This window comes from Podarcis liolepis, assembly GCF_965112155.1.
Source record: "Podarcis liolepis genome assembly, chromosome: 11".
NCBI classification, from domain to species: Eukaryota; Metazoa; Chordata; class Lepidosauria; order Squamata; family Lacertidae; genus Podarcis; species Podarcis liolepis.
The window spans coordinates 16,885,046-16,912,888 of record NC_139565.1 but is presented as its reverse complement, the minus strand read 5'-3'; the positions used below and the strand labels follow the sequence as shown (position 1 = coordinate 16,912,888).

The 27,843-nt window shown below is 44.1% G+C and overlaps 1 protein-coding gene across 1 annotated transcript in view; it reads right to left on the bottom strand.

Moving 5' to 3' along the window:
- The window catches only part of MARCHF3 (membrane associated ring-CH-type finger 3), a 176,291-nt gene that overhangs the window by 140,761 nt on the left and 7,687 nt on the right, over positions 1-27,843 (bottom strand). Inside the window, exon 2 of the mRNA XM_083464642.1 lies at positions 13,840-13,944. The gene's annotated coding sequence lies outside the window, so the exon portion shown is untranslated. The remainder of the gene's footprint in view (positions 1-13,839; positions 13,945-27,843) is intronic.

Below are 27,843 nucleotides of genomic sequence, written 5' to 3'. Positions count from 1 at the left end.
TGACTGTGGGCCAGTCACTATCTCTCAGGCTAACCTACCTCACATGGTTGTTGTGAGGATAAAATGGGGAGCAGGAGAACCATACCTTGAGCTGCATGAAGAAAAATTGGATACTTATGCAATAATGAATGAACGAATGAATGAACTAGACAGCTGTAAGGCCTCCCTCAAGTGGATTGCCATCAAAGGAGTTCATAGCCAAGGTGATATACATACCACCACATTTTCAGTGTTCAGCTCTCTTAAATATAGTACTGTATTTTTTGCACCATAACACTCACTTTTTCCCTCCTAGAAAGTAAGGGGAAATGACTGTGCGTGTTATGGAGCGAATGCCTACAGATGGCGGGGGATCTGCTGCAGTTGTGAGCTGCATAGAGGATCCATGGTTTCCCTTCCTTCCCTCCTCCGTGGCTCGCTTTGAAACAGCAAAGTGGGAGAAGAGCCGCTGAATGGGGAGGAGAGAGGGACAGAGAGCCTGCTTGCTTTAAAGGAGCAAAGCGGGAGAGGAGAGGAGCCTTCTCCTCTTATATCCCTTTTTTGCATTATTAACAGCATCCTTCTCCACCCACCCCACGTGTGTTCCTTGTCCCTTGAGTGCTTTTCCTTCTCTCCCCACTTAAAACGTGGTTACAAAGCACGGATCCACATGGATCCTCAGGATTTTTGCACTGGGTCACCCCAAATTCACCATCAGATCACATAGCATGTCCATGGCTACAGCTTGCACCAAAAAAATCACGCACCCACTGTTGCCTGGGGCCGCAGTGGTGCAAAAACGTGGTTACAAAGAATGGATCCACATGGATCCTCGGGATTTTTGCATTGGGCTACCCCAAACTCACCGTCAGATCACATGTCTGTGGCCACAGAATGAACCACAAAATCATACGTCCACTGTTTCATTTATAATATTTTTTTTCTTGTTTTCCTCCTCTAAAAACTATGTGCGTGTTATGGTCGGGTGCGTGTTATAGAGCGAAAAATACGGTAATTTAATTCACTGAAATTGTAAATGATTGCATGCTTTACTATGGGTTTAGATTTGACTGTTTGGTAACTGAATTCTAGAGAGTATTCTAGTAGTTCTCATGTGATTGGCTAACATTGGACACATGGAAGATAACCAGTGATTTTATGTGATGCAAGGTGACTGTGTTTTAGACTCCACTGTGGACACTGCTAAGTTGAGTAGAGTGTCGCAGTGCTTCTTCTCTGCTTGAAAGAGAGAGAGAGAGAGCAAAATTGCAGGAGAAGGAGAAAGTGGAAATCTCTCATAGGAGCTGCAAGGCATGGCCTAATTGAGATACAGAAGGCTGAAAGTGCTGAGCTCTGGAAAGAGAGGAAAATAGTGTTGTTTGGAAGTAAGAAGAAGAGACTCTAAGCCCATGCTTGGACAAGCATGTAAATATTATGTTCTAATTCATCTATAAGTTTCTGCAAGTAAAGTTTTGGAATGTTAAAGTCTGGACATTGGTTTAATTTCCAAAGAAGAGTGTCAAGTCATATATTTGATTTAGCAGTTCGAAAGCACACCAGTACAAGTAGATAAATAGGTACTGCTGTGGCAGGAAGGTAAATGGCATTTCTATGCACTCTGGCACTCATCACAGTGTCCTGTTGCACCAGAAACAGTTTAGTCATGGTGGCCACATGACCCAAAAAGCTGTCTGTGGACAAACGCCAGCTCCCTCGGCCTGAAAGCGAGATGAGCGCCGCAACCCCATAGTCTCCTTTGACTGGACTTAACCATCTGAGGGTCCTTTACCCTTTTTTTACCTTTATGATTTGAGCTTCTTGGCTACATTTGCACTATCCTTACTTCACCTTGCCAAAGCGGTGCTCTGTGGAGACATGGTCATTCTCCAGTGTCAGTCTCCCAGAAAAGCAGCATTTCCAGTCTCAGTTATTTGTTTCAAGTAAAAGCAACAACCTCATAGTCCAGGTGAGCATAAAGGTGAGCTCTGCTTTATTACGCGGTCATTCAGTTTTATCCTCATCGCTGGAGACAGATTGCTGGGACGTCTCCAGATTTCTTTTAAAAAATACATCAGTGCTGCTCTCTGCATGAACTAGGGGTGGGGAAAAGATGCTGGAGAGCTGAGAATCTGGCATCTTCCCAAGAGACCAATCACGCTGCCCCATAATGTGCTTACAACTCCTTTCCCCCCACCCTCCAAACCCTTGTCTGGCACCAGAGAGAATGAAGCGAGACAGCAAGGCAGAAAGAGCTATGCCTCTGTTTGCGGCAGCAGGGAGCAAAACCCTCAAGGGCAGAGCACTCCGCAGACCAATCTATTCCTTTCTCATTTAAGCAAAAGGAAGAAGCTCCTGGGCTCAAAACCCTCCTGTAGCATCCTTCTTCCAAACATGTGTGATGCCCTGCTGTTTTCGGGAGGAACTCACCCCACACCACAGTTTCTTTAAAAGAATTGGGGGAGGGGGAGGGGGAGGGAATACTAGGTCATCAGCCCTGGCCTTGAGTAAGATGATGGACTTCGGATCTAAACTTCAAAAAGGCCCTTGCCCTGGTAAGCTTCATGTCAGGTAAAATATGCCCGGAAAACTTCTTTGAAAGGAAAAGAGAGAGAATACGCATTCAGAAGCATTCAGATGGCAACGCATGTATTGCATGTAACTCTCTTAAGGGTGGGGGTGGGGGGCGTGGAGCGGGGGGGGGGGAGGAAGCCTAGTAACAGCCTCTTAACTGCAACAGCTCCACAGCCATCTGTGCAGGGTACCCTGTGTTCATAAGCTTAGGTTATTTCTGCTGTTTGGCAAATGAAGGAATACTTGCTCCAATAACAGATTCAAATTCAATCATCGCTGCATGCTTCCATCGACGCATCCAAATAACCCCAGGCATTTTGGGCACCGATCCAAGTGCTTAATCTAGCATGAGGGGATGGTTTCAAAGATTCAAAGTAGCACCAGCAAACACGGAATTAGAGGCGGAAGAGAGGGCCCACTCTCTCGTGATAAATGGCAATGTGTTCTGCAAGCTTTTCAAACGGCCTTTTCAATTTTGGTGTGTGCATTTATCGATACACAAATACCTGGCGTGGGGTTCCTCCCTGCTTCTTAGCTTACTGCAGAACCTTGCAAGTCACAGAAAGCCGACTCTTTCATTCCTTCTGTTCACAGTTTATTACCCACACAAAAAAGGGGAAGATTGCCAAACAAATTTATTCTCCCCAGATGCAATCCTCCAAAATGTTTTCTTATTTTTTTATATGCATTTGAAGCAATGCCTTTTTTTTCAGGGGGTACCCAAGGGTACAAAATTCTGGCACCTCTTTTGTTGTTGTTAAAATGTGTGGCTTTTATTGTACTTCACGGTGAGTTCCAGCACCTCTTTTTCTAATAATAATAATACTAATAAATAATAGTAGAATTTTATTTATATCCCGCCCTCCTCAGCCAAAGCTGGGCTCAGAGCGGCTAACAACAATAAAAGAAAAAAGGGGGGGAAAGCACTAGTTGAAAGCCACCCAGAGTGGCTGGGGCAACCCAGTTAGATGGGTGGAATACAATATATAAAAATAATAATAATAATAACCAAATGAATAATTCTAAGAATGTGGTACTCCTCACCAACGGGGAACAGGGATCCTGACAGCCCAGGTGTCATTTTGCACGATGGTGTTTGCAGTTGCTGCCAAGCCGACTCAAGCCTCGTCAATAAATACCCAGTGTTTATGCAACAAAGTGCTGCACAGTTTTCTATGGCATATGGTTATCTCAGGGCCCATCCACATGGCAGCTTCCCACGCTGTTGGTTCAGTGCGCAAACAAAAGCATGGGAAGTGGCCTCGGAAGGCAGATGCTCTCCTCCAGGAGTGCCCTGGAACAAACGCATCTCATCTACGAGATTTGGAGCTTGCTACTAATCCATAACAAAGCACAGAAATCCTTACGTATTTTCATGATTGATTAGCAGATTTCAAACTGCTCTCCAAGAAACACCGGGGTTTCTGACCAACTGCATAATTGGGAATTTCTCAATCATTAGCAGCAGATTACAATTTCTCTAAAAGAGTTCAGCCACCACTACTTATCTTTCCCTTGTGCAGGGCCCATTGCATGTGGGAGCGTTACAGTCCCAAGAGGTTGGAATGCATATACAGTGGTACCTCGGGATGCAAACGGGATCCGTTCTGGAGCCCTGTTCGCATCCCGAACAGAACATAAGACGCGACGGCACGTCTGCGCGTGTCGCGTTTTGCTGCTTCCGTGCATGCGCATGATGTCATTTTGAGCGTCTGCGCATGCCAGCGTGCCAGCGTGCTCCATTACTTCCGGGTTGCTGCGGAGCGCAACTCGAACGCGCTCAACCCAAAGCACATTCAACCCGAGGTATGACTGTATAGCATTCTTAACAACAACATGAAGAAGAAGAAGAAGAACAAGAACAACAACAATTTATGATCGTCCCTGACCACTGGTCCTGTTAGCTAGGGATGATGGGAGTTGTAGTCCCAAAACATCTGGAGGGCCAAGTTTGCCTATGCCTGGTTTAGGGCTTTTAATGTCAGCACCAACACTATGAATTGTGCTTGGAAACATACTGGGAGCCAGTGTAGGTCTTTCAGGACCAATGTTATATGGTCTTGGCAGCCGCCCCCAGTCTCCAGTCTAGCTGCTGCATTCTGGATTAGTTGTAGTTTCCAGGTCACCTTCAAAGGTAGCCCCACGTAGAACAGCACATTGCAGTAGTCCAATGTATGGCAGAGGGAAAGGAAGTGCATGCGTTCTTTCAGCACCCATGCTTAGAGCATTAGACTAGGACACGGGAGAGTAGGGTTCAAATCTCCACTCCGCCAGGAAGCTCACTTAACCTGCCTCATGCACACCACCTTGAGATCATTGGCAGATAAACCTGGTATATAGACATTATTTTAAAAATAAATGAAAATAAATGCCCAAAGGCAAGATCCATGTTGTGCGCTGATCAAGACTGATTCATGCAGCAGAGTTAGCCCAACCAAGGCCTATCAGGCTGTTGATAGGAAGCATTTGTATGGCATTTTAAAACTTTGTGGCGGCGAGGGAGAAAAACCCAGTAAATAAATAAATCAGATTACTCATTTATTATTAAAAAGCGATGCTGGGGGAAAATTTATTCTATGATCAACAGTTCACAGAATGGAAGCAGCCGTTCTAGTAAGTTTTTGGTGGCGATCATAATTATTAATTCCAATATTAAAGCTTACCTCCCAGCTTTGTTGCAAAGATGAGAGGGGTAAAGATTATAACACAGAGAAAGTGCCTTATGAATGCTAAGCTGTGCTTTCAGCACCCCCATTCTTAGAAGCAAGCACTACAATATCATTACGCTTAAAGATAAACTTAGATAGTTCATCCTGTTGGACTTGCGTTGCCTACATCTTAAAAAATTGAGATTGCCAAGGACCTAAATAGAAACTGTGTCTTTTATCAAGCATAGCTGATTTGCAAGTAAGTTTCCTTTTGCATGGGGAATAAAGGCTTGATATTTTATTTTCCTCAGTGAAAACCACTCTTACCAAAACAGCACACAGAGCAGCAACTCTGAAATAAATACCAGCATGCTCTTTTAGTCGAGTTAAACATGTCTGATGATATAGCATGCACCACAGTCTCCGAGTGGCAAGAGGTTTCAGTGGGTACGCCTCACGCCATGGGGTTTGCTTCCTTTGAACAAAGTTACTGGAGACCTATGGGGTTTCTGTGATGATGCTTTATTTATGAAAGCAGACCAAACAAATTATGGGGGTGGGAGGGGAATCATAGTATCAACACTCAAACAGATTCTGCTCTCACATAAGGGACACAGGTGGCGCTGTGGCCTAAACCACTGAGCCTCTTGGGCTTGCCAATCAGAAGGTTGGCAGTTTGAATCTCTGTGACTGGCTGAGCTCCCATTGCTCTGTCCCAGCTCCTGGCAACCTAGCAGTTTGAAAGCACACTGGTGCAAGTAGATAAATAGGTACCGCTGCAGCAGGAAGGTAAACTGTGTTTCCGTGTGCTCTGGCTTCTGTCACGGTGTCCCATTGTGCCAGAAGCTACTGTTAGGTCCATCATGAGATGTCCTCCAGCTTCCAACCACAGATGCCAGCAGCCTTCAAGCAAGCAAACTTGCCTTATTATCACTCCCTAGCATCCCACTGCCACAGGATTGCCTCCTTCCATTCACCAGTTTGCCTCCTCCAAGTGGAAGAAACCTGGGCAGTGCTGAATGTCACATCCATTGCCAGGTGTGTCCTGCTGGAAATAGAATGGGGCTTTCCCCTTGGTCTGGCTTTATCTCTACTGAGTTGCCAAGTGCTTTTGTGACATCACAAGAAACCCACAGCCAATGGCAACAGCTGGGGAGGCATCATCTTCATTGCTTTGAGCCTCACAATGGTGGGGGGACCTATCAGTGATTGTGTGCTTGTTTATTTGGGATGCAGGTGGTGCTTTGGTCTAAACCACTGAGCCTCTTGGGCTTGTCGATCACAAGGTCAATAGTTCAAATCTGCATTACGGGGTGAGCTCCCATTGCTCTATCCCAGCTCCTGCCAACCTAACAGTTCGAAAGAACACCAGTGCAAGTAGATAAATAGGTACCGCTCCGGCGGGAAGGTAAACAGCGTTTCTGTGTGCTCTGGTTTCCATCACGGTGTTCTGTTGTGCCAGAAGCAGTTTAGTCATGCTGGCCATATGACCCAGAAAGCTGTCTGTAGACAAACACCGGGTCCCTCGGCCTGAAAGGGAGATGAGCACCACAACTCCATAATCGCTTTTGACTGGACTTAACCACCCAGGGGTCCTTTACCTTTTGCTAACCCACATAAGGTTTCAAAAGTGCATCAACACTGGGTTCTCACAGTGTGGCAGGCTTCTGTGTTCCCTTCACACAAGACTGCTAGACTGTTGCCCTCTTTATCTCTCAGGCAAGGCTCCTTGGGACGGGAGGATAAGCCTAGATTCCCAAATGGATCTGTCCTATCAGGGAGAAACCATCCATTGAGACAAATCACCTTAACAAAAGCAGGTAGTTGGCCACTCTTGCCAGAGCTATCAAGTCAAGATAATCTCCACCACTCCTCCTGGTTTCATTTATCCTCTTCTGATCAAACGTCTGTTTCACAATCAAGAATCATGGGGCTGTAAGGAACCCCTCAGGTGAAGACATCCAGACTAATTTCCCAGTGTGAAAATCAAGAAGATTTAAGTTTCAGATGCACATATTTCTAAAGTCAGTCCATGCTATGTGCCATCTACAGGCAGGCTTCTCATTCACAGCTGTGTACCCTCCAACATTAATCTGATAAAAATAGGGTTAATAATAATAATAATAATAATAATGATGTTATTATTTATACACCTCCCATCTCACTGGGTTTCCCCAGACATTCTGGATGACTTGCAGCATATATAAAAACATAATAAAACATAAACGTTAAAAAACTTACCTATTAAAAAAAATTATTCTAAAGGGTGTACAGTTGCTTATCTCCTTGGCTCGTGGGCTGCATAACTCCATATCCTCCAACATTTCTCCCATGAAAATAGGGATGTCCTAAGGAAAAGTGGGCCATTCCTGGGTCAAATCAGAAACCAGGATGGTTTCTGTACATCTGGGTCTGTCTCTGGAAAATGGGGACACTTGGAGGCTCTGCATTCAGTTGCCATTGTGAGAAGAGGAAGTTAGATTAGATGGGACTTTGGCCCAATCCAGCAGGTCACGTATGTGCCTAAATTATTTTAAAGCTCCTTTATTCTCCCTCTTTTTCTCTCTTTCATATGAAAATATCCTATGTTGGGCTGATCTTGCATATGCGTTGAGCCACTTTCCATTTTGCCCAAACTTGGTTTCCCCAAAACAGCTATTGGTGGGTTATTACTGTGCTATAAAATCCCAACAGAAAGGGGGCTAGACCTCAGTATGTGTATAGTGCAAACTTTTACAAACTAGAAGATGTGAATGGATTTTTGGCAACTCATTGAGAGATTGGATGGGGGTGGGCAGATGATGGTTCCATCTGTCTGAGAGAAAAGCATCAATCTACTGTGTAACTTTGAAAGACTGTATTAGGAGATACACAATCTAATAACACCCAGAAGATCAAATACCCTTAACAATAGCTGAAAAGGAAGTAGAAGCAGATGTGTCCCACACTATGGGTGCCCATGGTGCAAGATGGCACCAACATAGGAAAGAGCTGGCATATTATTAAGGAAGTCTATCATGTCCTTTGTGCCGGAAATGGCAACACAGTTTTCATGTCAATACGCTCTTAGGACATATGTGCATATTCTGTTCAGTACCAGAATAAAAATCTGGTATCTTAACACTGAATTAATGAAAATAGCATGGTTAAATCCCCCCTCCCATCTATGACAATTTTGACAATTTTATTAATTCCAGAAAAATTGAGAGGGGAGTGGTCCCCACTGATTATAATTCTATTATAATAATAACGTTATTATTTATATGGCGCCCATCTGACTGGGTTGCCCCAGCCACTCTGGGCGGCTCCCAGCAGAATATTAAAGACACGATAAAAGATCAAACATTAAAAACTTCCCCAAACAGGGCTGCCTTCAGATGTCTTCTGAAAGTCAGAGAGTTGGTTTTTTCCTTGACATCTGGTGGGAGGGTGTCCCACAGGGCGGGTGCCACTACCAAGAAGACCCTCTGCCTGGTCTCCTGTAACTTCACTTCTTGCAGGGAGGGAACTGCCAGAAGGCCCTCGGAGCTGGACCTCAGTGTCCAGGCTGAATGATGGGGGTGGAGACATTCCTTCAAGTATACAGGGCAGCCTCTGGGCTTTAATATGAGAACAATTTACGGGAAAAGTGGAATACAGTGATACCTCTGGTTAGGAACTTAATTCGTTCTGGAGGTCCGTTCTTAACCTGAAACTGTTCTTAACCTAAAGCACCACTTTAGCTAATGGGGCCTCCTGCTGCTGCTGTGCCGCTGCTGCACAATTTCTGTTCTCATCCTGAAGCAAAGTTCTTAACCTGAGATACTATTTCTGTGTTAGCGCTTTCTGTAACCTGAAGCATCTGTAACCTGAAGTGTCTGTAACCCGAGGTACCACTGTACATAGTTTGCAAATAAATATACACAACAAAGTGGTTAAAAGAAGATGGTTTGCCATTTTCAGAAAATAACTTGTGGGTTATTAGGAAGCAGATGAAGTCCCTTCCTGTGGAAGAATCACAGCAAACGGGTGGCCACGTGAACTTCTAAATCTTGACGTTTATGGAAGCTGGCTTTAAAACCGAGGTCTTTGGCATCCTTCTCATTTTCCTCTGCAGAAGGAGACGCTGCTCGCTCATGTGTTTTCAGCCCTTCTCCTCCCCCCCCCCCACCGGCAACAAGCTTATTTCACATTCCTGCTACACCACAGCAATTGCTTCTTTATTACAGCACAGACATTGATGTCTCGCATGGTTCTAAGATCACAGCAGCAGACAAGCCCAAATACTTCAGTTACCTTTTCCCGAATGAAAAAGGGCATTATCCGAATTGGGGGAAAGAGGGTTCCCGCTCATTCTCTGGTATGAATTCAGATAGTTTAGAAACTCTTTCAGATGGCATCAATGTACAAAGAGGAGTGTCAGGCTGGTGGAAAATGCATCAGTTCGGCTTACCATGACATTTCCCGTCTCGTGTTTGAGATGACTGATTTCCTTGTTCAGCTCTATAGGATTGTCGGAGCTTTTAAAAATCTCAAATCTGAAACACTAAATCTTTATTTTATATCTGCCCACCACTGGTTCTGAAAAGCACTGCCTTCTTTGTGTGGTTCTTTTATATTCTTCTGTCTGTTATGATACAAAGCCACACTCTGTGATCCTAAACGTATTTGTGTGAGGGGAACCATTTAATAAGAGTGTTCCATCTTTCCAAAATTGCTTGCATTCTTCCCTAGCTGCCCTTGCCTTGGTCTCATCATTCTGTCTCGTCAACATTTAAATTGTAAGCTTCTTTTCAACTACGATCTTCTGTGAAATGCCATGTACACCTCTGGTATTAATATAAATGTTAAAATATACTAATGACACTGTAAAGCAGGGGACTGCTGGCCACCTCTGCCAGGTGGGTGGGGCTGCCTGCCTGTCAGTCACCTGACATGATGATGTCAGGTGCAGTGGCGTAGCGTGGGTTGTCAGCACCCGGGGCAAGGCAAGTAATTTGTGCCCCCTAACCCGTGGATTTGCACCCCCTAACCCGTGGATTTGCGCCCCCTAACCCCCAGATGTTGTGCCCGGTGCGGCCGGCCCCCCTGCACCCCCCATGCTACGCCACTGGTCAGGTGACCCATTTTTGCCCCTGAGAGGTTCAAAACTTTGCACAGGGTCTCCTGCAACCCTGATTATTAGAGCCCTGTGCACTGCTTTGAAGCCGTGACAATCAGCTGATCATTGGGGCTTCTGAGAATACTGATTTTCAAAAGGTTACAAGCTTAACACACATACATCTTTAAATTCCTCCATAATTTTCAACTAACATTTGACTTCCCCTCCACTCCTCTGTGGAGTGGAGTAATTTCTAACATTGCTGCATATTATGACTCATTTTGCACCCTATCATCTCCATATTATTATAAAAGACATAGTTCACGGCTGTTCGTTATTCAAATCCTACTTGTGTTTTAGTATGTTTACGATCACTTTTTAAGTATTTTATAAGAGGTTTCCACTCCTCTTTAACTACACCACTCTCTTCAAGCACTACAAATCTTCAAGACTTACAAAGGACCACAAACAGCCTGCAAACCCCTTTTTTGTCTTAGCCATTACTTGACCCAACCCACACCTGATATAGGGCAAGTGGATGAGGGCTTGACCAAATATGGAGGCCAATCATGCCTTAATTGGGCCTGCTCTAAATCAAGACTGAATACAACGAATCCTTAATATTTTATAGAATTTAATAGCAAAAATATCCCTTGCTCTAATGTTTGCTATAATAATCTTAAGAGGAGCTTCTGATAAAAACTATAATTGACGGACAGATTCAAGGTAAAAGTAAAGGTAAAGGACCCCTGACCGTTAAGTCCAGTCATGAACGATTCTGGGGTTGCAGCGCTCATCTCGCTTTACTGGCCAAGGGAGCCGGCGTTTGTCCACAGACAGGTTTTCCGGGTCATGTGGCCAGCACGACTAAGCCACTTCTGGTGAAACCAGAGCAATGCATGAAAACGCTGTTTACCTTCCCGCTGGAGTGGTACCTATTTATCTAATTGCACTTTTTGGCGTGCTTTCAAACTGCTAGGTTGGCAGGAGCTGGGACTGAGCAATGGGAGCTCACCCCATCGCGGGGATTTGAACCGCCGACCTTCTGATCAGCAAGCCCTAGGCTCAGTGGTTTAGACCACAGCGCCACCCGTGTCCCTATAGATAGCCTTTAAAGCTCTAAACCAGTGTTTCCCAACCTTGGGTCTCCAGCTATTTTTTGAACTACAACTCCCATCATCCCTAGCTAACAAGACCAGTGGTCAGGGATGATGGGAATTCCAAGACTAGCACTTTGGATTCCACCTAGCAGCAAACTAGCAGACAGTGCAGATCATTTAGGCACTGGTGTAAAACGTTCTCAGTGGTCAGCCCAAATGTGCCAGCTATAGTTGCAAAAAGCTTTTTAAAAGCAGCTCCATGAGTGACGCACAGGGATGGAGCAATCCAGCAATCCTGGTTTCTCATTTCTCCAATCTTATATCCAGTTCACCCCATTTCTGCACCAATTTGCAATTTTTATATAGCAACATCTATCCAAAACCTGATAAGCATTTTCATGCACCTTACTCCTCTTTCATACATTTTTGTACACATTGTTGCCCGATATACACATTTTTGCAAGCCGTTTTCCTGTGATATAATTAATTTTCTACACATTGCTTTCACTAATATACACATTTGTGTACACACTTTCCCCAAACATACATTTTGGTCCCTACTTTGCTGGGCAAACTACATTGCAAAATGCAGAGAAGTGCAAGTTTCAAAGGATTGATGCATTTTAGTTTATGTTTAGGAAGCTGGAATTAAGAAGTGAGGACATTCATGTGAACCCTAACCAATTTATGCCCTATTCCATAGGATGTCATCGGAGATGGAATAACTGTGACCGGAGTATAGCTCTCCAAGGAGTGGTGCAGCTGGCGTACATGCCAGAACCGATGAAAGGCAATATGAGCTATGAATGCCACCTGTGCACGTATCAGCAATCAGGGATTTAAAATCACACCCAAGCTGCAGACCTGATCCTTAGGAGGGAACACAATCCCATTCAGGACAGGTTGAATATCCTTTCCCTCAGCTGACAAGTGAATGACCAACAGCACATCGGTCTTGTCTGTATTAATCTGTATACTAACCCACATCCAGCCTACTACTGACTCCATCTACCTGTTATTTATTTACAGTCACACCAGGTTCCAATGAAAGGAAGAAGCAGAGTTGGGTGTCTTCCACTTATTGATAGCACCCAACTTCAGATGACCATTCCCATAATGCAATATAACAACAACAATAATAACAATAATAATAATAATAATATTACATTTATACCCCACCCATCTGGCTGGGTTTCCCCAGCCAGTCTGGGCGGCTCCCAACAGAATATTAAAAACATCATCAAACATCAAACATTAAAAACTTCCCTAAACAGGCCTGCCTATCTTCTAAAAGTCAGATTGTTGTTTGTTTCCTTGACATCTGATGGGAGGGCGTTCCACAGGGCGGGTGCCACTACCAAGAAGGCCCTCTGCCTGGTTCCCTGTAACCTCACTTCTCACAGTGAGGGAACCTCCAGAAGGCCCTCAGAGCTGGACCTCAGAGTCCGGGCAGAATGATGGGGGTGGAGACGCTCCTTCAGGTATACTGGGCCAAGGCCATTTAGGGCTTTAAAGGTCAGCACCAACATTTTGAATTGTGCTTGGAGTAACATGGGGACAGAACAGAACTCTGTGGGATACCATAAAACAAGTACTATGATACCCTATTCCAATCTGGCAATATCACCTTCTGGAACCAACTTGCAGATCTTTTGAGAAACAGTGTTTCCAATTTACTTTCAGTCATGAGATCCAATAGAATAATCAGGGATGCACTCCCCATCACACATCTGATCAGTCATCGGGGACAATCAAAGGGATTTCCATTCCATAACCAGGTTGGAAGCCACAATGAAATGGGCCCAGAAAATCAGTATTGCACCTGAAGCTTTTCAGTACAGTTGCTCAAGCATCTTGCCCCCAAACGGAGATTTGCTACTAGACGATAGGCAGAGAAATAATGAGAGTTCAAGAGAAGTTTCTTCAAGAGGAGCATTACAACCACCTCTGGAAGAATTAAGGGAAGAACAATGACCAGGGGTCGGCAAACTACGACCCGGGGGCCGGATGCGGCCCACCAGGCTCGTAAATCTGGCCCACGGACCCCGCCACCCACTTGCACCGTCCCCGTGCTGAGCTCAACTGGCGCGACGAGGCATCCGCAGCTTCTTTTCGGCCATCTGAATGGTCGGTAGAAAGCCTGAGCACAATCCTCATTTTGATGGGTTCCAGAGGGCCTACACTCATGCAAACGGCACATCCATATGTTCTGCACAAGGGGCTGCTAAACACACCTGCGTCACAGTTCCCCATGCTCTCAGCCTGATCACTCCATGTTCCTGCAGCAAAGGGAATGTATAGGCTAGCATGCCACCACCTGCGTCATCCGAGTGGCAAAGGGGCTCGTCTCACCTCCCCAAAGCGCCAACGGAAGGACGGACAAAGACAACCCCCTTCCCCTCAAGCGTTCTCACTGGAGCATCGGAAAACACCTTTCTGCTACTTGCGGCGGAGGCCATACCTTTGACGCCAGTTGTCATTTCGGCAGCGAGCTTTAGATTAACAGTGGTGGCGGTGGTGAAACGCTCCAACTTGGCTCGCTGGGGCCAAAGGCGACTGACCAAACCTGAAATGTAACGAAGAAACAGAAAGACGTGGTGAAAAAACCGATGCTTCTTAGCTATGCGCAGAAAAGAAAAGTCACTAACTCACAAGTTACTACAGTGGTACCTCGGGTTACAACATATGCTTCAGGTTACATACGCTTCAGGTTACAGACTCCGCTAACCCAGAAATAGTGCTTCAGGTTAAGAACTTTGCTTCAGAATGAGAACAGAAATCGTGCTCCGGCAGCGCAGCGGCAGTGGGAGGTCCCCATTAGCTAAAGTGGTGCTTCAGGTTAAGAACAGTTTCAGGTTAAGAACGGACCTCCAGAACGAATTAAGTACTTAACCCGAGGTACCACTGTACTGCCTTTTCAAAGATGCTTAATCGGCGCTAGAAACCCAAGATATATCAGCGAGGTGCCAAATGGCTCCTGAAACCAAGGTTATAGTCACCAAAACAGAATGTCTGGTTGCCATTTGGGGACAAAACGGCTTGATAGCCTTATCTTTCTTTCTTTCTTTCTTTCAATTTTTATTTATACTTTCTAGGTTTATACATTTCACTGATTTTACAATTATTTTGACATTTCAAAACTTGACCTCTGGGGTTCCTTAAATTTATTTTTAATATCTTCTGCATATCCTAATTAACTTAATTTGCTCATTTGATCATCTTCTCTAAATATATACTCTTATGAAACTGGAGGTTATTACAATAACCCTGCCAATGTACTTATCTGTTTACAGATTGTTTGTAAATATTCAGTAAACCATTTCCATTCTTTTATAAAAAGTTTGGTATCTTGATTTCCTATTTTTCAGGTAATGTTTCTCCTTTCCACATATTCCATCAGTTTTTGTATCCATTCTTCCTTTACTGGGACTTCCTCTTCTTTCCATTTTTGGGCAAGTAGCATTCTTGCCGCTGTAGCTGCACACATGAATAAATTTCTATACAGTTTGGGTCACCCCCTTAATATTCTTAAGAGGGTCTCTTCTACGGTCTTCAGAGAGCGGCTGGAAGGGGGGAGGCAGAAAAAGCTCCTCCTTTCCTTCCACTCTGCAGTTTTAATCTGAAATCTCAGGCATAGTACTGCACCCAGAGCTCAGAAATGGCTCGTGTTAATGAAATCCCCTGTCGCAAAAATGGTGCCCAGAACAATGGGAGTTTCGAACGCTGTTGAAGACGTCAGGTGCCATCCTGGCACCCAGGCCTCTTCACTTGGTCGCAAGTGGACAATAGTCAGGTGCAAAATGCGCCTGGCTACGTTTGAACACTGGTCTTAATATTATGTTACCATATACCTCGGTCCAGTATACCTGAAGGAGCATCTCCACCCCAGTCGTTCTACCCGGACACTGAGGTCCAGCGCTAAGGGCCTTCTAGCGGTTCCCTCACTGCGAGAAGCCAAGTTACTGGGAACCAGGCAGAGGGCCTTCTCAGTAGTGGCACCTGCCCTGTGGAATGCCCTCCTACCAGATGTCAAAAGGAACAACAACTACCAAACTTTTAGAAGACATCTGAAGGCAGCCCTGTTCAGGGAAGCTTTTAATGTTTGATGTATTACTGTATTTTAATATTTGGTTGGAAGCCGCCCAGAGTGGCTGGGGAAGCCCAGCCAGATGGGCAGGGTATAAATAATAAATTATTAAAATAAAAAAATTCCTTCCAGTAGCACCTAAATAAATTATTATTATTAATCTGTTCTCACCTTTTCCTCGTAAAATCCAATGAAGACCCTCTCCATTTCAAAATCACTGGGATTTTTATTTTATTTTTTAAAAACACAACAACAACGCTTAAAGCCTCGCCGGAAAATGTAATGAGGAATGTGACCCTGGTAACTGGTATGTTCCTAAAATACACATTTTGCTTTTTACTATCCCGGTACACACCTTGCTTTTTAATGGCACTACCAACCACAGCTGTGTTGCTTGCAAGAAAGCAGTCCTGTTTAAACTACAGCCAGGTGCAGAGCTAAATCTTCTACTGAGGTTTATCTGCATTGCAAAATGTGGGCGAACACCATCTCTCCCAAGGCTCAGCTCCACCAAATAGCCTAGCACAGATGGAAGTAGTCTGTAGCATACCTAGTTAAAACGGCGTTTTAAAAAGCCTGGTGCCATTTCAGCTCCAAAACAGCTGCTTTCGTGCATCATAAAAGAGCTTTCAAAATACAGTGTGTTCACGGGGGGGGGGGGGGGGGAGAGAGAGAGAGAGAGGAAGCAGAACATGCCCGGCTGTGGCTTTACCCAAAGAGCATTGCTCAGATTACTTGAGAAATATTCCAGCTATGTGTGCCCATTCCAGAACCTAAAATAAAAAATTGAAAAAAAAATGCAAAAACTTATGCTATACATTTTGTATGAATTCATGCTGCTTTGCTACCCGGAGAAGTTAGGAAGTGGAAACACATGCCTTCCCTGTTCGATAGACAAGCCAATTGAACCTGGTATTTTATCAATCAATCAGATTTTTCTTCTCCTTCTTGCCTTCTCCCCTTGTATTATTAATATGGCAAGTCTTGGCATACCGTGTATATTGACAGCAGTCAGCTGCTGCCAAGAAATCACACGAGTTTCTGTTCTAATGGCTTTGTTTTTCAGCTCGCCTGAGCGTAGGAGAACGTATCGAATGCTGCAAGACGTTTGCAAAAGTCTTCTGAATAAACAAGGTCTCCCCCAATGAACTTGATTTACTGTGAACTGTTCGGTACCTGGGGAAATGCCAAGAGAGGCTTAGAGATCATGATTGCTTTCCACTGAGTTCCGCACAAACTTAGCTGTTACGGAAGCAGAAAACAAACAAGTTGTGCTAGTGCAGGGGTCAGCAAACTAAGGTTCGTGGGCCGGACCCAGCCTAATTGCCCTCTGGATCTGGCCCGCAAACGGTTCTGCAATCGCCGCAATTTGTTCTCCTCCTTCTCTCTTCCTGGCTTCTCCCCGCCCTGCGGAGGAAGGGGGCTGGGCTTTGCTAGGAAGCCTCACCACCTGCCTCTCCCCATGGCTGCGCTATGGGCTGGAGCTTGGCACGCCTACTGGCCCCATGCCTGGTGTCCGGGAAAACTGGCCCAAAAAGGAGAGGCGCTTTTGTTGGGATACGTCCAGGGAGATGGAAGAAGAGAAGAAGAAGAGTTTGGATTTGATATTCCGCTTTATCACTACCCAAAGGAGTCTCAAAGCGGCTAACATTCTCCTTTCCCTTCCTCCCCCACAACAAACACTCTGTGAGGTGAGTGGGGCTGAGAGACTTCACAGAAATGTGACTGGCTCAAGGTCACCCAGCAGCTGCATGTGGAGGAGTGGGGAAGCGAACCCGGTTCCCCAGATTACGAATCTACCGCTCTTAACCACTACACCACACTGGCTCCTGACCACAGGAAAAACATGACTGCTTGCCTCCGTGTCCAGGAAAAACAGCAGCAATACAAAAGCTATATACAAACGGAAGTTCCCAGTGAGAGCTGGAAGTAAACAGGCATGTGATACACCAGCCATGCCTGCTCCTTTTAAGGTGGAATGGAACTATATCCTAACAGCGCTGCCACTGCCGCCAGCTCCCAACTGCAGGCAGAGTGGCGGAGGAGGTAGGCAGGGGGAGAGGAGGGGCTGGGGGAGAGAGAGGGAGAGAGAGAAGCCCCCTCCACCCAGTGCACACGAGCCTGCGCAAGCAGTCCGGCCCGCCACTAGGTCTTGGGGTCGGTGAACCGGCCCCCTCCCAAAAACGTTTGCTGACCCCTGTGCTAGTGGCTGTTTTGAAAAAGTAAGCATTTTAATATGCTGTTATTGGATTCATTTTCCTAATGGGGGCGGTGGGAATTGATGGTAGTCAGCCACGAGGGCTTGTTTGCAACCTTGGTTCTCAAACTTTATCCATTCCAGAAATCCGTTCCAAAATCAAAGCATTCTAAAACCAAGGCATGCTTTCCCATAGAAAGTAATGCAAAACGGATTAATCCGTTCCAGACTTTTAAAAACAACCCCTAAAACAGCAATTTAACATGAATTTTACTATCTCACAAGACCCTTGATCCAATAAAATGAAAGCAATCATCAATGTATTATACTATAAAATAAATAAGACAGTATTGTAGATAGTAAAAATTATCATCCACAAAGCCAGAAGAAGCAATTAACCGAAAAAGCCTCAAAAACAAAAATGCAAAATAAATAGCAAAAACAAAAGCGCCAAACTTAATCTGTTCCAGAAGTCCGTTTGACTTCCGAAATGTTCAAAAACCAAGGTGCAGCTTCTGATTGGTGCAGGCACTCCGGAAACAATAGCCAACAGCCGCACCAGACATTTGGCTTCCGCAAAACGTTCAAAAACTAGAACACTTACTTCTGGGTTTTTGGCGTTTGGGAACCAAGGCATTTGAGAACCAAGGTAGCATTGTATATGCGTTTCTCTAACAGTAGAACAAAGTTGATCAGTTTATAGGTCTAATTATTTGCCTATTCATTTTCCTTGTTCAGATTTAAGATATTGCTGTCCAACAAACAAATGCTTAGGAAAGAGCACATGTATCACAGGACAACTGTTCTTGCTCTGTTGTAATTTTAAAGTATGGATTTAGTTGGTCTCATCGTTTATAACAGATCATTAATATATCACTAGGGCCGCTTTGCCTTTCAGCAAGAACACAATCCATTTCTGGCAACGAGATTAGGGAAAGGACGGTGTGTGCTTGTTTCTTGCCTCTCTGGGACACCGGCTGCTTGCCCTGGTAGAGGACATTGTTATTGTCAAGTTGTTATTTTTCATAAAAGAGATGTTACAGCATTCCTTGTTACCAAAATGTGAATTAATCCAAGCACAGCTACACAAGCATGATGACCGCTTCTTTCCATTTTTGATCACAGGATTACAGGGAGAAACATCTGGGTGACCAAACATGCAGTGGTTGGGCGCTGTGTTACAAAAGTTGGGTTCCACTCCAACTGTCTGTTGAGCTGCAGCAGGATCTCAGGGGGTTCCAGGCACTCACCCAGGGCCTGTGGTCCTTTGGAGAATTGAGACACGGTGGAGACTGTCATAGTTTTAAGAAATATGGCTTCTTCACCTTCAGTCTGCATGGAGGGAGTCCAGATCTTACAGCACGGTCATTTCATTGTCCTCCACAGCAGTCCATGGTGTCCAAGCCATCTCTCCCAGCCAGCCTTCAGCCAGCCTGCCCAAGATGGATCCCAGTCTTTTCTCTTCCTGCTTCTTTCTCAAAGAACAGCCTGTTAAAACCTCGCACCAAGTTGCCCTGGCAACCTTTCAAAGCCCAGTCTTTGTTGACACTTCGGGACAAGGGGAGAAGGACAGTTCTTTGGCCCCCAGTGGTTTCTTAATGGCCCTAGCTTGGCCAGGTCATTTTGCATAGGCTTAGCCCAGGAATTCTGATTTCTCCCTTCACATCCCAAATAATCAAAACCCTACCATTTATTAATTTCTAGGGTTTTGATTATAGAAACAGCTGGGTGACCAAACAGGCAGTGGTTGGCAGCTATTTCCATGATGGAGGTGGATTGGGAGAAATCACTACTAGAGAAAGCGCTTCTACAATGGCAGAAGTGATTCTAACACAGTCCGGATTAACCAAACAGGTGAGCCAGTGAGCATGGTCCCTTTCTCCCCTCTACACGATTCTTAAAATCATATGAATGAACACCCAAATAAGGTGAATAACATACATAGGCGGACATACTTATGTGCCAACACGCTTCCCCCCGGCCTCATATGGGAACTCCCCTACGGAATTTGAATTTTGTTTTATTGTGGTTTCATTTCCTTTGCTGAACTGTCACCCAAGACTGGATTCACTATGCACTATTACTTCCATAATCTTTCTTTACTCTGGGTTGAAAAATTGGAAGGAAGTAATCGTAAAGTAACAGGCAACGGCTAAGGCTCACTCAGCCTGGGTCCCTGCTGTTTGTGAAGATTACCGCAGGACATTTATATAACAGATTGCTAATCCTGTATAACAATGGTGATCTTTGCCACTTGCTTCCTGCCTTGTAAAAAAATAAATAAATCACATTCCAACTTCTGCACTGAATTTCCAATTTCCATCAATATTCTAGAAATACCCCACAGGGAAGCAAAGTAATTTTGTGCATACCATACTTCTGTCAGGGAATGCCACAAGAAAAGCCTAAAGCATGTCTAAAGTTTGCCATTTCTTATTTATTTTGCACTTTGCCAAATGGTGGTCGAGAAGGTACAAAAACATCACAATTAAAATAACAAAATAGAACCACATGAACAAACTGATATCAGAATAATGAAACAGTAGCGCAGCATTATGGAAATTGGGCTCCCTGCAGAAGTAGGACCTAAATGCTTTCTGACACTTCAATGAAAAATGAAATTTCACTGGTGGCAACGCTGTAGCTTTATTGGTAGGCAAACTGGAGAGGGGAAACGAGGCGGCTTCTCTTTCATATCTCATTATAAAACAAACAGAACCCAATATGCGCAGGACGCATTGATCCTGATGATCTTTCAGGGGTGCTATTGGGTGGGCCTCTTAGAAAAACAACAGGAGAAAGGCCCACATGACCAAGAGATGAAGATGTCATGGTTATGACTGCTGAATGTCTAGTCGCGAGGCAAAAACAGGATTTGTTTACTGCTCAAGGTCTCCAAACGATAGTTTCTCTTTAAAATTCTGAAGTGCAGTGCTTCCAAGGTAAGACTTAAACGGGTTTGTTCTTTTCTTTTTTTAAACTTCTAGGATCAGTAGAGACAACATTTGTATGAAATTGTGTCTCTGAATATTTGGTGCGGAACAATGATTTTAAGACAAAGATGCATATAATTGCCTTTTAAAGGGGACATTTGCTTTCCAAAGTTATTTTTTAAATTTCCCAGAGTATGGCAATAGCTGTAACTAATTTCATTTACATGTATTCACAGGAACCTCAGACCCTCCAAGTGTCCCTATTTTACAGGGACGTCCCTGATGTAGAGAAGCTGTCCTGGTTTCTGATTTGATCCAATAATGTCCTGCTTTTCCTTAGGACGTCCCTATTTTTTTTTTTATTGGAGAAATGTTGAAGGGTATGGAGTTATCAGACAACCGAGCCACCTGAAGGAAATCCTATAAAGGGATTTTTTTTAATGTTTCATGTTTTATTATGTATTTACAGTGGTACCTCGGGTTACAGATGCTTCAGGTTACAGATGCTTCAGGTTACAGACGCTTCAGGTTACAGATTCCGCTAACCCAGAAATAGTACCTCGGGTTAAGAACTTTGCTTCAGGATGAGAACAGAAATTGTGTAGTGGCAGCAGCAGGAGGCCTCATTAGCTAAAGTGGTACCTCAGGTTAAGAACAGTTTCAGGTTAAGAACGGACCTCCAGAACGAATTAAGTTCTTAACCTGAGATACCACTGTATATATGTTGGAAGCCGCCCCAAGTGGCTGGGGCAACCCAGACAGATGTGTGGGGTATAAATAGTAAAATTATCATTATGGAATGGGATGTCTCTATTTCCATTGGAGAAGTGTTGGAGGGTATGGAACCTTCAACACCTCTCACCCCTCAGGAGATGCCGGACTCTTTGCCCTTCCATTGTGATGTAGACTTTTCACCAGAATGATTGCTCTTCACCTTTAGGACTTCCTCAGACCACTGGCTTACTTTTTTCCCTTAGTTTTACAGACACTTGCTTAGCAGTATTTTGAAAGAAGGACAAGACCCAATCCTGAAGGGAAGCCACATTCCTTGGCATGGAATCTATTTTTGAACCAGATCACAAGAGCCATGAATGTGAGTGACTCAGTAGCAAGGTCAACAACTCTACCTGCTCATATCTAGTCATCTGATTTCACATGATCCAGGATTGCACCTTGTATTAAAAACCAGAGATGGTGTAGCAGAGTGGCCGAGAAATTGGACTGCCAATCAGGAGGTCCTTCAATAAAATTTCATCTCGGCCATGAACTCACTAGTAGGCTTAGAAATGCCATTTCTGCCTCAGTCCTCCTATCTGCAATATGGGGAATAATACTGATTTACAGGGTTGCTGCAAGCAGAGATGGCACATGAAAGGCACTGAGAACACTGTACAAATGATACATACTGTTATTCTTACTGGTAAATCAGGTCCTCCCTTAAAGAGGGCACGTATTGCAGTGAGACCCTGCAAACCGACACCCTGTGTTGTGGGTGGGTACGAATGGTCAGCCACAACACCCAATTGGTAGGTCCCTTGAAGCTGGGTACAATCTGGCCAATGGGACGCAGTCCAAACGGTTTGAAGGACCTATTTATGCCCATGCACGTGACCCAGAGCTTCCTCTTTTGGCGTGTGCATTCAGAACACCCGCCCACCTCTCCCTACTTTTAGGGCTTGTTGCGCTTGACCTTGCTTTACCGTCATGTGTCGTCTGTCGTTGGGACAGGGGCACGGCAGGAATTTTCCCCACTTGGCTGATTGGCTGTTGCCATTTGGGTTTCGCCTGCCGCGTAGCAAATCGTCACAACTTGTAAGGTTGCAGATAGGCACTGATTCAGGTGACAGGGATGGGAGAACGCTCTCACCACCCCTATGTGAAGGGTATTCCATTAAAGGAATCCAGGGACTCGATGGTTTGGTCAACCCTGTGAGGGGGTTGTGCCCGTGCCTGAGTCCAGGGGGACATTTGGGTGGCGGAGACAGCCTGTTCCCGGCTTTCAGCTTATCCAGGTGTTCACCCTTGGCTGACCTGTGCTGGAATCCTGGGTCAGCGCTACCTGCGTGGCAGGGAGCTAGTCGAACCAGAGGCTATGCAACCAATCACTTTCTGTAATCAATAAAGTTGTGGCCTAAATTCTGCCAAAAACCAAACCAAAAATTTGAGTCATGTGTGCATTTATTTAGGGGGGAGATTTCAGGGTCTGAACACGCAAACCTTGGCTCAAATTAGGTCTACAACTAACAGTGGAGAATATAACGTAATAGTTATCTGTCCAAGTTGTGGTGTCTGGTGTTATTTATCTGGGATTTTCATTTTTATTTGTCAGAAGTTATTTGGAAGCTGTTTGTGCAAGCTGTTTTACTGTTAATAAATGTCAAAAGGCAGATCCAGTAAAAGAATATTACTTCAGATAAACAGGATGCTGCCTATTAATGTTGACTTTCTAGAAGACAGTAGTTACTGCAGTATTGCTAAACAAGCAAGGAGGAGGATGTCATACAGAATCTATCCTGAAACAAGTATATTTTGGGCAGAGCTTTACTAGTTACACGGGTGACCAAATAATATTTCATTCCATTTATTTTCCGGCCAAATATGAAACTTACAGCACATGGCAAGAACCCAAAAACCTGCTTTGACATATGCAGCATCCACATATACACAGAAGCACTTCTCAAACATTTCTAAAATACAGTACTTAGCATTGCAATGGACAGAGACCTCCTATGATATGGATTGATTGATTGATTGATTGATTCATTGATTGATTGAATTTATATACTGCCCTATGCCAGAGGTATCAGGGCAGTTCTCAGAAAAGATCACAATATATAAAATCAAAATAAAAACAACAACTCAATAAAGGTAAAGGTAAAGGGACCCCTGACCATTAGGTCCAGTCGTGACCGACTCTGGGGCTGTGGCGCTCATCTTGCTTTATTGGCCAAGGGAGCCGCGTACAGCTTCCGGGTCATGTGGCCAGCATGACTAAGCCACTTCTGGCGAACCAGAGCAGCACACAGAAACACCATTTACCTTCCCACCAGAGCGGTACCTATTTATCTACTTGGACTTGGACATGCTTTCGAATTGCTAGGTTGGCAGGAGCAGGGACTGAGCAACGGGAGCTTACCCCATCATGGGGATTCGAACCACTGACCTTCTGATCTGCAAAAAGTGAGGTTACAGGGAACCAGGCAGAGGGCCTTATCGGTAGTGCTGCCGGCCCTGTGGAACACCTTCCCACCAGATGTCAAGGAAATAAACAACTATCTGACTTTTAGAAGACATCTGAAGGCAGCCCTGTATTGGGAAGTTTTTAATGTCTGATGTTTTATCGTGTTTTTAATATTCTGTTCAGAGCTGGCCAGAGTGGCTGGGAAAACCCAGCCAGATGGGTGGGGTATAAATAATTTACTATTACTATTACTATTACTATTACTATTACTATTACTACTACTACTATAGAACTGTCACTTCAGCACCCTAGTTGTGAAAGTCCTCTATTTCCATTAAGGCATGTAAAAGGTCACCTATATTTCCATTGCCATTGCATGGGATGTTTTGGAGACACAGATATATCCTTTCCACATATCCATGAGCTTACAAAAAGCTTTCACCGTAATTCAAGAATTAAACTTCTCCTTGGCCTACAATTGTTTGGGCACTCATGTGCTGTGAAACAGATGGCTTCTAAATATGCCTCCAAATCAAACTCCACTTCTTATAACAGCTAAATACATAAGTTGCATAAAACTGGGAGATATTCAAGACATACACTTTAAACATTCATTAAAAAAAAAACCAGCAGCTTTTCTCTTGGGAATGATGGGATTAGAACTACCCAAACAGTATAGACATTTATTTCTGTATGCGACTACAGCTGTAAGAATGTTATTTGCCCCAAAGTGGAGGGATGAAGAGGTCCTGACGAAAAAAGAATGGATACAGAAACTAATGGAGTGTGCAGAAATGGTGAAACTTACTGAAGAATAAGAAATCAAAGCAACAAACTTTTTAGAAAGGAATGGAAATGGTTTATTAAGTATTGACAAACAAACTGTAAACAGATCAAGACATTGGCAGGATTATCGTAAAAACCTGCTGTTTTAAATATATATATAAGATATATATGAGAATAGATGACTAAAAGAATGAGTTAAGGAACCACAGAAAGAGGGGGAAGGGACTCGGAATTTAAAATGTTAAAATTATGGTTAAATAATTGTCGTAATGTATATAAATGAAAATTACCAAAAAAAAAAAAAAAAAGATACATATACTTCAATAATTCAGACACAGCAATTCAGAACTCAGAATGAGCAATCTTTCCATTTTGCTTTGCTCAAGAAGTTCACAAACAGATTTCCATTAACTGATAGTATTTGTTAGTTTGCTAAAAGCAAACATGGCACTCGGAAATTAATATTAAAATATTAATAGTTTTTACATATCAAAGTAAGGTGACATCACCATATACAACTAGAGATTACAGCCAATTTGTATACATGAGCCTTCCTCAATCTACATGGCTATGCCAATTGGAGTAATGGTTCGAAACATCTGGAAGGCGTAAGATTGGGGGAAACTGGCATACATTAAGAAATTAGCTAAAAAGATCCCGCATAGCTCCCTCAAACTACCTGAATTTTGGAGTTCGGGCATTCACTTGTTCATCAAGGGCCAATTATGATAGTGATGGGTATTTTGTGTTGCCATTTCCATTGTTGATCAGTGACCATATTCAGGTATCATCAAGGATGCTCAACGGTTGGTTTAGAGCTAACCTGAAAACAAACCTCTTGTCTATACTGGAAGGATTCCTAAGAGGTTGTTTGCCCATTTTTAACTTTACAGTGGTAGCTCAGTTACAGATGCTTCTGGTTACATACGCTTCGGGTTACAGACTCCGCTAACCCAGAAATAGTACCTCGGGTTAAGAACTTTGCTTCAGGATGAGAACAGAAATCGTGTGGCAGCGGTGCAGTGACAGCAGGAAGCCCCATTAGCTAAAGTGGTGCTTCAGGTTAAGAACAGTTTCAGGTTAAGAACGGACCTCCAGAACGAATTAAGTTCCTAACCAGAGGTACCACTGTATATACAGGGTAATGCTATCACAACAGAGGACAACATAGAGCTTGTCATCATCTAGGGATACTTTCTCTTGTTTTCAACATGCGTAACTCAGTCTCTACGGTGTAAACAAACCCAACTGGAGCAGCTGAAGGTGCTATAGTCATAGAATAAGAGAGCCATAAAATGAATTCGAAATTGTTTGAATTCCATGCATGGTCATATTAAGGTTGCCATATGTCCTCTTTTTGCAGGACACATCCTCTTTTTCATGGGTATGTAATACAAGAGTCGTCATAGCAATCCATAGTTAAAAGTATTATTATTATTATTATTATTATTATTATTATTATTATTATTATTATTATTATTATTATTATTACCCCACCCATCTGACTGGGTTTCCCCAGCCACTCTGGGCGTCTCCCAACAGAATATTAAAAATATGATAAAACATCAAACATTAAAAACTTCCTGATACAGGGCTGCCTTCAGATGTCTTCTAAAAGTCAAATAGTTGTTTATTTCCTTGACATCTGACAGAAGGGCGTTCCACAGGGTGGGTGCCACTACCAAGAAGGCCCTCTGCTTTGCTTGGCTCCCTGTAACCTCACTTCTTGCAGTGAGGGAACCGCCAGAAGGCCCTTGGAGCTGGACCTCAGTGTCCGGGATGAATGATGGGGGTGGAGACGCTCCTTCAGGTATACTGGGCCGAGGCCATTTGGGGCTTTAAAAGTCAGCACCAACACTTCAAATTGTGCTTGGAAACATACTGGGAGCCAATGTAGGTCTCTCAGGACCGGTGTAATATGGTCTCAGCAACCACTCCCAGTCACCAGTCTAGCTGCCGCATTCTGGATTAGTTGTAGTTTCCGGGTCACCTTCACAGGTAGCCCCAAGGAGGCAAATGTGTCTTCTTCGAAATATGGCAACCCTAAATCATATGAAATTTTGGCTACTGAAGTTATACCTAAAAAAATTATTCATCTCCAGATCTGATCAGATATTCACACAAACCCAGTGTAAACACTCAGGCCTTTTTTTTTACAGGAGCAATGCTCCTTGCGCCATTGTTTTCGCACACTGACCTGCGCATCCCTGTTTCATGCTGAAGTTGCCATTCTTTCAGGACAGGTGAGCTTTTGCCAAGGTGCAAGTTTGAATGTGTTGGTGAACGGCAATGAGACAGTTCAGATTTTATTAGGAAAGTTAGCCCGTTCATTTCAGCACTGCCGAAAAGCTGCAGCTTCCAGGACTAAATTAATTGGGAGTCCGGTCCGGTCCCCGTTCTTGTGCATGCTTCACTCGGCATAACATTATTCAAGGTCAGTATTACAGGCTCATCATTTCTGTGTCGGATGACAGATGAGGCTGATGGCTTCTGCCTCAGCTGTCATCAGAGCACCCATGAAGAACTAGCAAGCAGTCAGAATTCTATTTTAAAGACCCAATTCTCCTCACTCGCAGGGGTCTAACAGCACACGTGTCCCTCAAATCTAATTCACTCGGGCTGCTTTCAGATACTGTAGTATAACGGCTGAGAAGCCGAGCTTGGAAGCAGGAAGCCACGAGTTTTAGTCTTGCCTCTGTCAAAATTCGGTGGCCTTGAGTAAACCTCTCTGTCTGTCTGTCTGTCTGTCTGTCTCTCTGCCTGCCCTTCCTCCTCATATACAGTGGTACCTCAGGTTACATACGCTTCAGATTACATACACTTCAGGTTACAGACTCCGCTAACCCAGAAATAGTGATTCAGGTTAAGAACTTTGCTTCAGGATGAGAACAGAAATTGTTCTCTGGCGGCGCGGCAGCAGCAGAAGGCCCCATTAGCTAAAGTGGTGCTTCAGGTTAAGAACAGTTTCAGGTTAAGTACAAACCTCCGGAACAAATTAAGTACTTAACGCGAGGTACCACTGTACAGAAAATATAATAGGGATCTATCTTAAGGGGTGGTTGTAAGCAGGGCTATTTTTTTATAGAAAAAGAGGTGCCGGAACTCAATGAACAACTCCCTTGTTCTCTTATAATGGCAATGGCGCCCACCTGAGAGTTGCTGGAATTGGGTTCCAGTGAGATCCAGCTGGAAAAATGCCCTGGTTGTAAGGATTAAACATTAAAAGTTCAATGTAAGCAAATGTGAAGTGATGCATGCTGGGGCAAAAACTCCTAAATTCA